The sequence below is a fragment of the Acanthopagrus latus genome, chromosome 21 (assembly GCF_904848185.1).
Source record: "Acanthopagrus latus isolate v.2019 chromosome 21, fAcaLat1.1, whole genome shotgun sequence".
Classification (NCBI taxonomy): domain Eukaryota; kingdom Metazoa; phylum Chordata; class Actinopteri; order Spariformes; family Sparidae; genus Acanthopagrus; species Acanthopagrus latus.
In genome coordinates, this window is record NC_051059.1 from 17770566 (window position 1) to 17785946 (window position 15381).

Genomic DNA, 15381 nt, shown 5'->3' on the forward strand with positions numbered 1-15381 from the left:
CCTTGTGGTGGACCAAATTTGGCCCATAGTCCTCTCTTTGGGTTCCCTGATATAGATGAATACTTAAGATAGTAAACCTAGACTGAATGTGCTTTTGCAGCTCAAATGTGGCCGTATTGCCAAGGCAAGAGGTTGGCTCAAGCTTACCTCAAGCATTCACAATTTCCCCCTTTCAAGTCGCTCCCCTCAAATTGTGCCTCAGACATTCTTGCTCTGATTAATATAAAACATGAGGGCACACCTCTTCTGCATCTGTAAGCTCATTCTACTCTGCCTACATGCATCAGTACATCAGGCTGTGTTCTCAACAACCACACACAATTACTAACTGCCTTCTGGCCTCGGGGCTTTTCCTCAGTTGGATCCTTACCCAGGAAAATGTCAGTGTATCAGACAAACCTAACAAATCAAACTAATGTCAGTCCGTTTCAAAACATAAACAGCCATCTCCGGCAGAAACATGATGTTCTGCAGGTGCTACGGCGCAATCAAGAAATGTGTCTTTAATGTGTTACCCCATGAGAACACGTGGGCTAATCACCATGTCACTTACATAATGAAACACCCTCTATTGTCTTCACTTTCCAGGACTCCTTCTTTGTCAACCACATTATTGCACTGACTCACTGACATGCCATAGAGCGCAACTTCCAGTCATTAGGAACTCTGAGGACTCTAAGTCACTTGACACCACTGACCCTGTTAGTATTTGGAAACTCTTCTGTTACACTTCACCCCGACGCCGAGTCAAGAGTCACACTGGCACTGTTTAGACAAAAAAAGCTGGCTGTGGTTAGTAGCGGAGCGGCTGGGTTTGTCCCTCGCCAAAGACAAATATAAATATAGCAGTGTCATTATCTGCAGCAGTTAACCAGGATCATTTTTCTCTCCTGCGAGCACGTGCTGCTTCCAGGTGTTGCCATAGCAAGTAATCTTGTTTTCTCAACTGCGCTGCTCTCGCTGACAGAGGTTCCACACTGGAGTCTGCAGGGTTTAGGAAAATCTAATGGAGGGCAATCACTGTGTTTTGATGAGTCAAACTCCGTGAGCCTTCCATGGTAGCTTGGTGAGTCTAAGGGCCTGTCTTGTGTTCATGCATATCCTGTTGAGAAATTTCAAATTAAAAATTTGATGTTTATGGTTTAATTTAAACTTGTAATAGATAACCTTTTTTGCTTAACCGTATCATTTTTAAGTAAATACTGATCGCACAGTCTAATATTACCATATTCCTACAGCGACCATTTGCCTCTGACATCACACTCAAATGTTGCAATGCTTTTTGCAGGTTGCAGGGCAGGCAAACATAGAAAATCTGGCAAATAGTATCCTTTCATAACTTTTTGTATTGATCAGAATCGCTGACCCATATTTTTTAAGGTAAGGCAACCACATTTTGGATAATAGCCTATTACCTTTCGTTAGCAAACTGCTTACGTTAGCATTAAACCACCTCCTTGCTAACAATGCTGTTGATAGTTATATGATATGATAGCAAAGGCATGGCATAAATTACTTCAAAAATATCAACACACATGCTGGATGCATTTATTCAAGCCTGGAAGGGAAACGCATCAAATGTGATTGCACTGTAACATTAGCTTGAAATTCATTTAATGCTAACGTTAGCTAACGGATATGTTGTTTTGCTTTGAGATATGGCCCGCTGTCCCTTCAGATTTTCCCTATCCATCATTTTTTTAGTTGATGGTCATAAGATACCTGGTAAATTGAAAACAATTTGTTGGACACATTTAGGCAACAACACAGCAGCATGAAATTATCCCAGCATTTGAGCTTCCCACCTTGAGCGTGGCGTTAAAGGAAAATGGCTGCTGTGTATTTAGGGTCAATGGCTGTAGAGAAACGACACAATTCTCTTATACATTGGTCCTTGAACGTCTTGTTTTTACTATGCTATTTTGTTTGGGCTGAATTATCCCTAAAAAAAAAAAAGTAAGGTTAAAGAAGGGGAGTCTGCCACTCCACACTCAAAACAGGAAGAGGAAGTGTTTAGCCTGGTAGCTATTCCAAGGTAACAGTGGAAGAACTGGACTAACTGATGAAACTCTACACAGCAAACGACCACCGATGATGGAGGAGGGTGTGATCGAAACCGAGTTAAACGAGACGGACATTCACTCAATAGAGAATGTGAGTGTTGTGTCAAGGTCTGTTCCCCTGTGGATGTGTTCCCCCCCACAGGCGTTCTAATACAACCAAGTATTTTACTCTGCCTTTTCATACTGAGATTGAGGTTCCTAGGTCATATTGAGATTCTTACTATTGTTTTTGACTTTGGACAGTAGCCATGTTGCTAACGCTGTCTTTGCAACTGCAGTAATACTGTGTGAAACACTAGGAGGGGGAAATGCTGGACATGTAAATATGAACTTTTAATTGAAATACTACCGGCAGTAACTGCATGCTGAGGGTAGATAAAAGAAAAACACCACAGTAATGCACACAGGGAAATTCTTGCTCCATTGCCTGCTCCCAACAAGGTCAAAAGTACAGGCTTGGCTACACACCACAGTCCAAGTACTAAAGATTCAGAGCTCAAAGATACTTCAGGAGTTCAGATTGCCATAAAAGAGTGGTTCTCAGTCGTTTAGCTGAAGGACTCTGAACGCCCGGCTAACCTGGCACATTCAAAACAACTGCGGTAAAATGGAGACAGACGAAACAACCGTCACACGCGTTAGAACAAATGTGGCAGAAAATCACTGTGAGACAAACAAAACGGGAGGATATTATTAATTTCAGGTTATTTATCGTGAAAAATTCTTGGTACAAATACAGTAAATAGTGTGATCCTGCTCTGTAAACATGTGGACGTGAGCTGCAGCAGTTTACCAGATGCAATGAAAATCTTTGTGTATGGGGATGACCACATCACAGCACGCAGAGACAATAAAGACACCATCCAAAGAGCGGTTTCTTGCCACGTTTACCACAATGGTCTCAATGTGTGATAAGTCTGTCTCCTGTCATTGTCTCATTTCCTGTTCTTAAATTTAGAAACCATGTTTTCCTTTTATCCACTACTTATATGGCAGCTGCTTTACAAATGACTGGACGTGGATACTCATTCCAAAGCTATTTGTCAAAATTACTAAATCAATGCAACATGTTGCCTCGTCGGTCTGTTTTCAATGTTTGGCGGTCTGGGAAATGTTGTCACATGCTCAGACAACATTCCAAGCTACTACTGTATCTGCCCTCACTGGCACAAAAGATCAGAGTCGTGCAAACTGTCCTTTATTGATGGGCAGCGAGGCTGCTTTGACTTAATATTTTGCCTCTTCATCTTCCGTGCCGATGATGGCCTGAGTGCACACAATCCCCCTTCAGGGGAATACTTCAATCTGTTTGTGGTTTGCAGCTGGATGCAGGTGATGGAGCTGTGCTTGTAGCCTGGGAGACAGCTGTGTGAGCGGGACTGGAGTACATATGAGGCCAACAGGCTGTTTTTTAAATCCCTGCTCGGGAAAGGGAACAGTCTCTAACCTTAAAGACTGGTAATGAAAGAGGAGATAATCAGCAATTGTTTGTGCAAGAAGATGTGACCATGAGACGAAATGTAAGTTGAAATGAGCTCTGAACAAGTGGCAACAAAACCTAAATCCTCGTGTTGCGAACCTCCTTGTAAACAAAATTGCTGAACAATCAATCAAATGAATAAAACCTCTGAAATGCAAACACATGGAATGCAATTCTAAAAAGTCAAGACAACAAATCGCCTCGAGGTCCTCACGAAGCAAAACAAAGTGTAGATTGTCCGTAACTTGTTTCCTGAGATTCTTTGATTCGCTCTGTTAATTTGGAAGGAAATCCATTTGCTAATTGATTGGTGCATATTTTGAAACAAAGCTGCTGATTGGTTTACTCATGGCCTGATTGCTATTTATGTTCGAGTTTCAACAGCTTCCTGTTGGGCAATAAAGTCTTGCAAAACATGGGGGTTCGCTCTCCAAACACTTGCTTAAGGAGATCTGATCGGGATCAAGAATTTTTTTAACTGCTGCCCTCTGGAGAGTCAGTCACATTATTTATCCTGAGGAAGCCCAGTCACTCAACATTATAAACTTCATTCTGGTGTTTTCCAGAAAGGATGAATATTTGAAGTTCTTACAGGATGAACTAAGCTGTAATCAACAGATTTATACAATGAAACCTGCCGAATGTTTAATCAAAGGGTCTTAACGCTGTGCCTGTGTATTACTCAGCACATTCTGCAGGTCCATCCTGCAGACCGAGTCCCAACATGCACAGACGAGACAGACAGGTGGCAGCAGAGAGCCATGAGGCCGCAGCAGCTGATGCCCCAGGGTCCACACTGCTACACAATTAAAATGTATGTGTCTTTTATTCCAGTGCCAGCTCCATCTTTGTGTCACTTCTCGGGACGTCCAGATTTCCAGAGGCGAGCAAAAACCACTTCGACGACAGGCAGCGGTGACACAAAGAGAAAGAAACGCAGAGGGACACCGGGATGAAGAGGGATGGGATGCAGGCCCGGGACAATACGGTAGAGCATGTTTTATATCACTTGTGCTGTGGAAAAGTCTCCTGCATGTTATGTGGAAAAGGGAATACAATCAGGGTATGAATTTGTGTGATATTGCACATGAAAAAGTAACTGAGTAACATTCGAGCTGTGAGGAAAGAAAGGCCGAATTTGTTGTTCACTTGTTGAACAAAGCGCCCATAAATCACCCCCCGTCGCGATTCCTTTCTCTGTGTCTCGCCAACACTGGGGACACGGCGAATGTTTTGTCAGGATCTGTGCACGGTGTCAGCCTTTTTTGGCACAGGGGAGTGATTTAAGGGGGCATGGCGTGCTTGTCATGCCCCCGCGCCTGACTGTTCCAGTCTGCCCTCAGAGTGTGTGCAAACAAATAAAGCGCCGGGGCCTTTTTAATTAGCTCCAGGCAGAGATTGACAGCTTGTAGCGGTAGAGATAGCACAGTAACCAGCTATTAGTCTAAATATTTGGTAGGTTGCACCGTCGAGGCGGTAAGCGTGGGATCTCTGGAGGCACATTAGTGGGTGGAAAATTGAAAACAAGTCGCAGTGCACTTGTTAGTAATGTGTGTAGTATAGTAGAAAATGTGTCTTATTAGCAAATTGAGCAGAATCTGTACAACAAATCCTTTGTGTAATTTCATTTTATCATCCGACACGACTATAATTTATGATAAGGCAAGTAAGAATTGTTTTTAAGGTGTTGTTTCTCTGATTTGTTTTGTTTTATTTATTTTTTAGCTTTATTGTGTCACACAGCATCGACAGCTCGCCCACACAAGGACACCTTAAAACAATGTTGATGTTGACCTCAAGGTCAGCCGAAATCACAAAGCTACAACTGGAGAGGGACAGATCTCAACAGAAGCGTATGATGTCCTGTGTGATTGAGCTGTACATCAAAATTTAGGGTCTGGGGAAAAAAATTATTTATATATATATATATATATATATATAAATAGAATAAAAAATATAAATAGAATAAAAAATAAAATATATATTTTCCCTGTTTTAAATGAATCATTTCAACCTTAAGCTACTTATTGGGAATTTAAGAGTGAAACAGATAAATAGCAAATGATGTGTGAAAACAAGATAATACATGAAAATCAACAGATTATTAATACCGATATCGAGACAGGAATCACAGTCTGACACTTTGTCGACACAAATTCCAGCTTTTGATCTTAAACTCACTCCCAATAATTGTTGTTGTCATCGAGTCGGTGGGCTGTAATCCCGGGGTAATGCATATCTTCATAGGCTCTTAGAGGTTTTATTACGCTGACGGTTTTGGCATGGCATCAGAGGTGAGCCGGGGCAGATGAAGAATAGAAATTCCATGACATGTGCGAGCTATCGGATTTCAGCTCTACGCAAAATCCTGCGAACCGCTCCGTGAACAACACATTACTCCGATTATTGTTATGGAATTGGCGGCAATGTTTCATATGCAGATGTTACAGCGCAGAGCCGAGGTATTTGTTTTTAAGAGAGCAGTTGCCATCATTCACTTGTGTCACTGGACAAGTATCAACACGTTTCTTTCCCTGATCTTTCCTCATGCTGAATAATTGGCATGTATTATTGATAGTGTGGGTTTAGTATCTTGTTTTTAAAGCCTTTATACTTTTTTTTGTTAACCCCCTTATTAACCCCCATATTTAAAATATCAGATTTCAATGGTACCCTGATCATGACCCTGGATTTTTTATTTAGTTCAGGGTCATGAAAGTCATTATTTACTGTGCAACTGTGTGAGGGCATATCTGACGCCGATGGGCCTCGTGTTTATTTAATGCCGACTAAATGACGGGGTTCGGGCCTGCAGCTTCCTCGCCTCCTAAAATGTAATTATAGGGGGATTCCTTTCCTGCACAGGCGTTTGACATCTCTGTTGAACTCTTCATGATACGCTGATGCATTAGGTATTGTAAACACCTACATAGCTGAACACAGTATTCATCATTGTTTCTTTGTTAAATCGTCAGATATTTTTTTTGACCTATTGTTTCGTAAATGTTACGTAGATATCTATAACCCCTCAAAATCCTAAGAAAATAAATGTGCAAAGTAATTTAACAATTCTATCTCAATATCTCATGACATTCCTATTTTTTTGTAAAATCAAATTACTAACTGGAAACTCAAACAACTGAGACTTCCCATCATGCTCTGCATTTCTGACCCCACGGAAACCCCTTGGTAATTTTCGCCTGAAGTGTTACAGGATGTACTGTACGTGTAATGAGTCTGTGTTGGGGGAATAACGAAAATCATTACAACCATGACGTAGCTCGGGGGGGTTCGTTTACTGTACAAGAACAATTAAAACAAATTTCCGCCTCTCTGGACAATAATATACAGTTTCATGCTGGGGAGCTGTTTAACTGTTTGAACGCTCATTCAAACAAATCTCCCACTGCGGCCAAAAATATTAAAATGTCCTGTTTCATGCCACGATTGCTTTCTTTCTTTGAAAAATGTTAAATCTTTTTTTTACATAATGTCCTCTAGGCTTAATCTAGAAAAAAAATAGCTTAAAGAACACATTTATTTATTTATTTATTTATTGAGGAGTTTTATTACATTTTTTTGTTCTGGTTTAAAACATAAATATTTTAGGGGTGACAGATTGGACGTATTTAACAAGAACCCGGCTCTCTAAAGGTCAGACCTGATTGTTAAATGTGTGTGTGTGTGTGTGTGTGTGTGTGGTTGGATATTTTGGAGACTTGCAGCTGATCCAGTTGAGTTCATCCTGTCGGGATTTTATTTAATCTTTAATTGATCCTCCCCCGTGGATAAATAAAGTATCTATCTATCTAACTAATCCCTCTCACATCGCCCTTGTCACTTCTGCGCAAATAAAGGATCAAGGTGAGCATGTTCAGCACGGCCTCAGAGAAACTTACAATTTAATCTTGGCTTGTTGGTGTGTGGAAAAGGAATTAAAACACATTCCACTGTGTCGGAACAACGATGAGGCAATCACAATCCAAGCTATTTAAACAGTAAAGTAACTTTCAAATTGTACACAATAAGCAAAAAGTAAAAAAGTTATTACTTCATCAATCGGAGGAAATTGCCCATAACAAAGAATAATGGTCCGATTTGTTGGGATGTTATTTGTATATTTCAATTGCTTATTTTAACATTAAAATTAAACAAAAAAAAAAACAAACAGACAATCTGAACATTATTGGTTGAGAATAGTAGATTTTTTAAATTAAAAATAAAGATGTGAATTTGGTTTTCCTCATAGAATTCTTCTGCAGGTAGAAAATCTGTTTTTTTGAAGCTGTTCTATGTCTGACTGAAGTATTTTCCAGGGGGGCCTGACATACTTGGGAGAGTTTTGTCCTACAGTTTGGAGTGGATGATGCATTTCTAAGGGTGAGACAAAGGCTAAGAAGGGAGTGTGTTATATGTCTCGAGCCTATATTAGCAGTCCGTCTGCGACGCGAAAAAGAAAATGAATATTTGCAATAAATTGAATTGGCTTACCGAGAAAAATAAGAGGAGGCGTGTTGCACCCAGAAATGTAGGATATTTTCAAACAGCTCACAGGTTCAGCAGTGAAACGTCTCTCAGCCGGTGTGGGTTTGTGATATTTCTGCTTTCGGTGAGTTTATTTAGTCTGCTGCTCATCCTCAAAGTTTCCTTACTTGTTCTGCAACGCATGGCTGAGAAAGTAAAACACACCACGGGAAAAGGAAAAAAAAAAGAAAAAACCCTCCTCTTTTCAATTAATTTTTCTGCTTATTGTCAGCCGAAATATTTTGCACAGCAGTAAATAAAAAATTAATAATTATATTCAGTTATAATTTATATAATATAGAGAGAGTAATATAAATACAGTAGTATTATACTACATGGGAACAGGAGGGATCTGAAAAAAGGTTTTAATCAAGTTTAAGAGTGTAATGTAATTGCTTGAATTAGCTTATTCATGAGAATTATTTAATTTTTATACAAAAAATTTTAATTAAGATGTTATGTCATTTACTTGTGTGTCATTGTTATGCAGTATATATTCTGACTGCGTCTAGTGATGAAATAAATGATTGTTAAATTACTTACTACATTAAATTACTACATTGTGGCGTGTAAAGTGTTTTAATTCCATAATTGTCACTTCTCAGTGGAAAATGGCAGGTAAACAAAGGTGTTGACGTTGTCCTGCCGTGTGTTTCTACACTGTGTGTGCATGTGCGTGTTTGTTTCCATGCATGTCAAAGAAATAGTGAGAGTGAGAGGTCGGACTGGGAGTGTCGGCGCGGTCAAATTTACGAGTGTGTAATGAAGCATCTCTGACTCAGACAGACTAAACAGAGACCGTGTCAGCCTCACCCGCAAACACACACAAACTCACACACGTTTGTTCTTCAGGCCTGTCCTGTTCCGGCCTCGACAGGACGTCAGGCGAGGTTCCGAAGCAAGAAAAAAAAAAAAATACAAAAATAACACAAAAACAAAAGGGACGAAAAATGAAGATAGGTGAAGTCAAGCGAATTTTAGAGATGTAGTACTCAACACCCGTCAGGAAAGAATAAGGCAAAATTTAAACCAAAAAATAAAGAAACTTAAATGGGGGAAAAAAGGAAAAACAAACCCTCAGGGAGAGAAACTGAGGTGGGATTCCTCTTCTAGGAGAATAAACCAGAGACGGAAAACAGCATAAAAGGAGTATACAGCTAATAGTTGCTTCCTTTGACCTGTAGTTAATATGTGCCTGCAGAAAAAGCTTTGCAGTGTCTTTACATGACAGAGCTGTGAGAATGTAACTTGAAGAGCTGAGGAGCTACGCCTCATTATCATAAACAATAGTTCCGGTTTCTTTTTCTGGTTTTAACCATTATTTCTCTTCTTGTCTCAGAAATGTTGCTCCTTTCTTTTTCTGTCTCTTAAAGGTGAAGAAACAGAAACGCCAGCCTTGAGTCGGGTGACTTTGGATGTGCTGCGCTCGGTGATATGGGAGATTGGGCTTGGATGAGGTTCTTCTTCGCCCCCCCTCCCTCCCCTTCTTCAGCTCTGTTTTGACTAACATGCCAGCTCTGTGACTACCAGTGAAGCGCTGACACCCCTGCAGTGGATTCTGAGCATACCAAGGAAAGAGATGTCTTTGAAAGGACAGATGTTCCTAGGCTTAACCTGCCTCCAACCCGAACCGCTACCCTCCTTCCATTGTATATTTGTTCTCGCTCTATAAATAACTGGCCGGTAACTCACAGAAAAATGTAACTGATGTGCAGCTGACCTCCAGGCCTCTAATCTTTGAGAGTGAAAGAAACTCCGGAGAGAAGTCAGTGGATACAGTCATGGTAAATGGATTTGGGCTAGGGGACGCAGTGAACACACCCATTTTTGTCCACATAAGGACTAGTCTAGATGTCTGGACTGGCTCAGCTGTCTTATGTAACAGCAGCGTGGAGTCCTGGCAGATGAGGCGTGATGGGCTCGAGCCAGTTCAGCCACATAATCCAAAAATATACTGGCCGCATTCACAGGGGAGTATACACTTATTTGAGGTTCTTCTGAAAATTTCACAATTTGAAAAAAAAAAAAAAAAGGGGGAGTTTGCTCTCTTGAGAGTGTCAACGTAGGAGGTAGAGGACAAATTATCTATTCATTATCTATTTATCTACTCTATTTGAAATTCTCAAATGTGTTTTTTTAAAGGGACAGTTCACCCAAAAAAATCTTTTCACTCTTACCTGTAGCGACATTTATCCATCTAGATTGTTCTGGTGTGAGATGCCGAATTTGGGGTGATATGAGCCGTAGAGATGTACGCCATCTCTCAAATAAAATTGAATTGGATGGCACAAAACAAACAAACAAACCAAAAAAAAAACCAACAAGAAAAAAAGAAAAACAGTTTAATAACTCAACAACAATGTCTCTTTCCAGAAATTATGACCTGGTTAGTCAAGAAGGGAAGGAAGGAAGTGTGCAGCTACTCATGAACGAAAGTCTCGCAAACCAAGCTAGCTAGTGTTACAGCCGCGGAGAGGAAACCATTCAGGGCTCCAGGGTGCAACTATTTTGGTCACACACGCACCCAAGAAAATCATATAATTCTTGTTGCCTCTGCTGTGATTTAGATTAAGAGAAAGGGTAACGTGTACACCCTGCGCTGTCACAATCATCGTCCTTCCTCTCGTCCTTGAGTAGATGCCTCTTTCTGTGCTGTGATACTGGCGGCTGTAGTTTGGTAGAAAGATTATAGTTCCTACTTGAAGCTGCAACATTGTCTGTGGACTATCTTGTCTAACCGGGTCCTCGCTGTTGAGTTTTTAAAATGAGCACCGAAAGCCAAGTGCCATCTAGTTCCAGTATATTGAAGAGAGAGCAGACATCTTTACTGATCATATCTCCAAAACAATCTAGGTGGATGGACAGCACTACAGTTCCAAGAAATAAATATGTATTTATGATTTGAGGGGGGCGAACTGAGCCTCATCACTGATATATCTAATTTTCAAAATGGCTTTTCCTACGTTATTGAGTCTGCAGAGTGTTTGCCCTCTCGCCGTGGCTGCAGGCATGAATGGGTGATTGTTCGGGGGCCCTTGTGACGACTCCCCCGGGGCCCATCAATTCAGCGAGGCTCCTGGAACATCAGGTCATGGCTAACCAGGCTCTGAAGCTCCAGCCCGGCCTCACTCTTGCCACAGTTCGAGCCTCAGGACCTCCGGGGCGCACAGCTGGGTCGCTTAAAAAAAGTCCGCCTGAATGGTTTTAGAAACACTGCAGCTCCTCTTACCCCGCGCTCTCTCCCCGCTCGCTCTCAAACCCTAGCACAGCGACGATATCAGATACTGTGTTTTTTACTTGATATGTTCATCTTTGCTTGCCAAAGCCCCTGGAAACCATATTAAAGTCTGCATTCCATATTTTTAACCAAAAGGCCTCCTCAGTTGAAGAATTTGTCCAAAATTTCCATCATCCCCTCTCTCCTTCGCTTTCCTGTCCTCTCTTTTTTTTCCTCCGCAGCCCTCTGCGTTTCCCCGTCTCTTCCCCGCACGCTCGCACACATCTTAATTTTCCCTCTCTCCCCTCCAGCGCTGCTATCGTGTCGTATCAGTTACAGCTGACCACCAGTCAGGTGGGTCTGCGGGACATTTTAGATCACGGAGGGGCGGCCGGCTCGCTCAGCGCCTCCAGCCTGCTCCCAGACTCCAGTCCCAGGCCCCGCTGAGGGCCTTGTCCCAGGCAGGGCAGAGAGACACCTGGCCAAACCGCAGAAACACTTCCAGCTGCAGACTGCCTGATGCTCACCACGGAGAGAATCCAGGCCAAAGGTGGAGGAGCTGAGGAACTACTGCACTGCCATATACGTTCCTCTGAATTTCATGTTTATTTTAATCGCGGAACGTAAGGCGAGACTTTTCAGGCTTCTTTGCATTATCAAAATGTTTACACTGTGTCACAGTAAAAAGCGTCCCTCCTCCCCGAAATGGAGAACAAATCAGGGCAGCAGGACTGTTAAACTGCGCTCCTCAAAGTGAAAGTGGGTGAGTGGAGGGCAGAGAGGACAACAGGCTCTCCTTTTCTCTCCGACCGGTCGACATGAAAGACCACATTATGTCTGAGATTAGAGGCAATTACACTGGGAGTGCGCTTTAAGACCTTTGTTTGCCAACATGACAGGAGGGAGCAGGGCTGTAATTTGATGAGGGGGCAGCGTGAGTGAGACACTCGGCATGGCCGGCTCCCAGCAGAGACGAGGCAAAGAGAAGCCTTTGTCCGTAGCGCGGACATGGCAGTTGGCAGAAACGTGAGAAATCTGGAGGAAGATTAATTCAACCGGGATTGATAAATTAGCAGAGGTGTCTTCATCCACATCGTCAGATTTATTGTGTGGCTAGTGTTTGTGGCTGGGAAAGTGGGTTTTTAAAGAGACCTAATAGCCCAAAAAGGAAGCACTTTCATCTTTGCCTTTTGTTCCAGGTGACAGTTCGAAAAGCTGCTGTCTATTGTTTTCAGCATTTATATCAATTCAAATGGCACAGTTGTGTCGATTCATTCAAATGTCACAAATACTGTAAACATATGATTCAGCCTGAGCCTGCGGTCAAACAATAAAAGATCCTCAAGACGTGACATCTCCTCTATTCTGGCCGGGCGCATTGTTCGAACATGCTGCGAGTTTTTCAGGACAGGAAACGAGCAGCTTGTTCCAGCCCGACCGGCAGAGCGGAGCACGTCTTTATTTGAGGGAAGTCATTCTGTTGATATATAAAACACCAAAGCAAAGTTTCCTTCCCCCTCACTTTCCTGGTGCTATCCCCTTCAAAAGGACACGGTCCTTTATACTGGGCTCACATGCACACACGGGACCAGAAGAAAAACAAACAGAGGCCATTTAAATATCAACTTGCCTTCTGTTTGAACGGAGGAGCTACTGCACTGCTCGGCCCGGGCTCGTCCAGTGCGCTCGGCTCTCTGAACCATGGAAAACGGGGGACAATAGCAAAGGAAAGCATTGTGGTGGTCGTTTCTGCAGGTATACTGTTAAATTAATTATACATACATACATGCAGAAAAGTACCGTCATAAACTACCAAGCGCAGAAAGTTGACATGAAATGCTTGGTCGGATTCTTATTCTTGTTTACTTATTCATTTATTTCAATATTTCCTGATTCTCTTACAGAAAAAGTTCTTACTTTGTGTCAAGCAGTGTTTTAAAAAGTACCCAAAAGACAAACTTGAGTAAAAGTACAGATATACAGTGAAAATATTATAGTGGTTGAAATGAAAGTCAGCTATAAAGATAGTACCTGGTTAAATATGTCTGATAGTGAATGTACTTAAGTATCACAAGTGATTTTCTGGCAATTAATGCACAAAAAATAAAAAATATAATTATACAGATCTTTGCACTGATTTATACACTGTATTCCGTAAGTGAGTACTATGGATCAACAACTATATCGGCCACTTCTCAGTATTTTCCTGATTATTGGATTTAGTTGTTTTTCTTCTGTGATTGCCAATAAAATGATCAATTAAAAGATGTGCTACTTTGGCTCTGATGCAGTGTGCAAACTGCAAAGTAAATTGTAACTGAAGTTATCAAATAAATGTAGTGCAGTAAAAGTGCAATATCTGTCAGTAAATGCATAAAGTTACATCCCAGTTACATCCCAGTTTTGAAGAACTCCTCTATGTAATGTACAGAAAAAATAGTGTTCAGCATAACTCTCACTGGCTTAAATTTAAAGTTTTCTAAATGCAGTCTGGTGACGTCTCTACGTGAAGCTACGTCAGTGAGACACAATGTTACAGTTTTACAACTACAAGAACCTGAGGAGGACAAAAACAACCACCACAACAAGACTCACCAACTTGCTTCTTCTGGAGCCAGAGTCATGCAATGTTAAATATTGCAGACACATTTAAATTTACAGTCTTCTACATGTAGTCTGGTGATGTCTACGCAGGCGGGACGTCAATTTTCTCCCTTCACAAAGATGTAGGCGCTGTACGGTGAGCACAATTAGAACAGTTGCGATCAAAACAAAACAAGTACAAGGGCCGTCCACTGCATGTAATATTTCGTGTGGTCGTTGTTGAATAGAAGTTCAATGGATGATGAATGCCGTCACACATAAAAGTAATGTGTCTCATTTTTATTATAAACAATACAATGTCTAATGCATAGCGATAAGAAGAAAATGATGGAAGGGGAACTAGTGCCATTAACATCCATTGTTGAGGTATCAGTGCCGGAATTCACCAAACGTTTATTGGTATCAAAACATTTTAAAACAATCCCTAGTCCTCCCTTTCACCCTTCCCTGTCCTGTTCCCCTTTACCCAATTTTTCCCATAAGGGTGTGTGAAAGGAGGAAGAGGACCACCTATTAAAGTGAAATCTTAGGAGTGATGGATGGGAGCTTGTTGAGGGGGAGCGGAGCAGTGCACACCCCAGGGGAGGGGGATGATGAACAGGGGGTGGGGGGGGGAGAGAGCTCACTAAATCCCCACTCACACCTCTCGCTGTGGGTGGAGGGGATGCAGACCTCCCATGCTGTCCAACTTAGAAAATGTGATTGATTCGGTCCAAAGTGCTTTAAACTTTTGCCTGTTTTCCCTCAAATCTTTTTTTTTTTTTTTTTACTTTCATCTGCATTGTTTGAGCTGAAAGATACAGAACTTCAAGAGGCAGTTAATATGTAAAAATGAGCTACTTTACTGCTGGCAGCTCCGGTATACAGCAGTAGCCATTGTAGTTATGTTTTTCTAAATGCTTCCCAGATGAAAGCGAGCAATACTTCAAGAGAAGTGGTGCTGAGCGGAGTAGTCAACACTCACCTGACCCGTTTGAAAGTCCTTCCAAACCTCTATCCCCATATCTAATCATCCCAATTGCAATGTGATGTTTTTGCTGGATGTCACGCTTTCTCGTATATTTCTCAAAAACATGAAACGTCCAAATGCACAAATGTGGGGTCGTACATCTTCAGTAAAACACTGATGGTTGAAGACGAATTAGTGCAGCACAACCAGAGATATCATCGTCATAAACCTGGGGCCTCCATTAACCACAAATGCAACCTAACTGTTGGCAACTGAAAGAAAGAAAAGAAACTGGTGGCTGGAGATTCAGGTGTGTTATGCTGAGAGCGGCTAATTCACCCTCGAGCCACTAGCCTCAAAAGCAGAGATGAGGAGGAAGCAAAACAAACATCTGGTAAGTTAACTTCCTCTCCTCATCACCAGATCTTCACACCTTTTATTTTCAAACTTGTGGTCTTCCGAGCCAACCAGCACAAGTGATGTTTATCAGATTCAAAAGCTTCATCTGAAAGGCCAACAAAGGTTTTGTAGACTTTGTCTATGC

At 41.7% G+C, this 15381-nt stretch overlaps 1 long non-coding RNA gene across 3 annotated transcripts; it reads left to right on the forward strand.

The window, feature by feature from the left end:
- The first annotated feature begins 828 nt into the window (after positions 1-828).
- Positions 829-13405, forward strand: LOC119010501. 3 transcript variants are annotated; one of them, XR_005071983.1, is made up of 3 exons: positions 829-1066; positions 4378-4531; positions 9441-13405. It is a non-coding gene; the product is annotated as an uncharacterized LOC119010501 (long non-coding RNA). The 3 variants fall into 3 exon arrangements; XR_005071984.1 differs by lacking the exon at positions 829-1066 and adding an exon at positions 1263-1380; XR_005071982.1 differs by lacking the exon at positions 829-1066 and adding an exon at positions 1862-2154.
- Positions 13406-15381: the final 1976 nt, after the last annotated feature.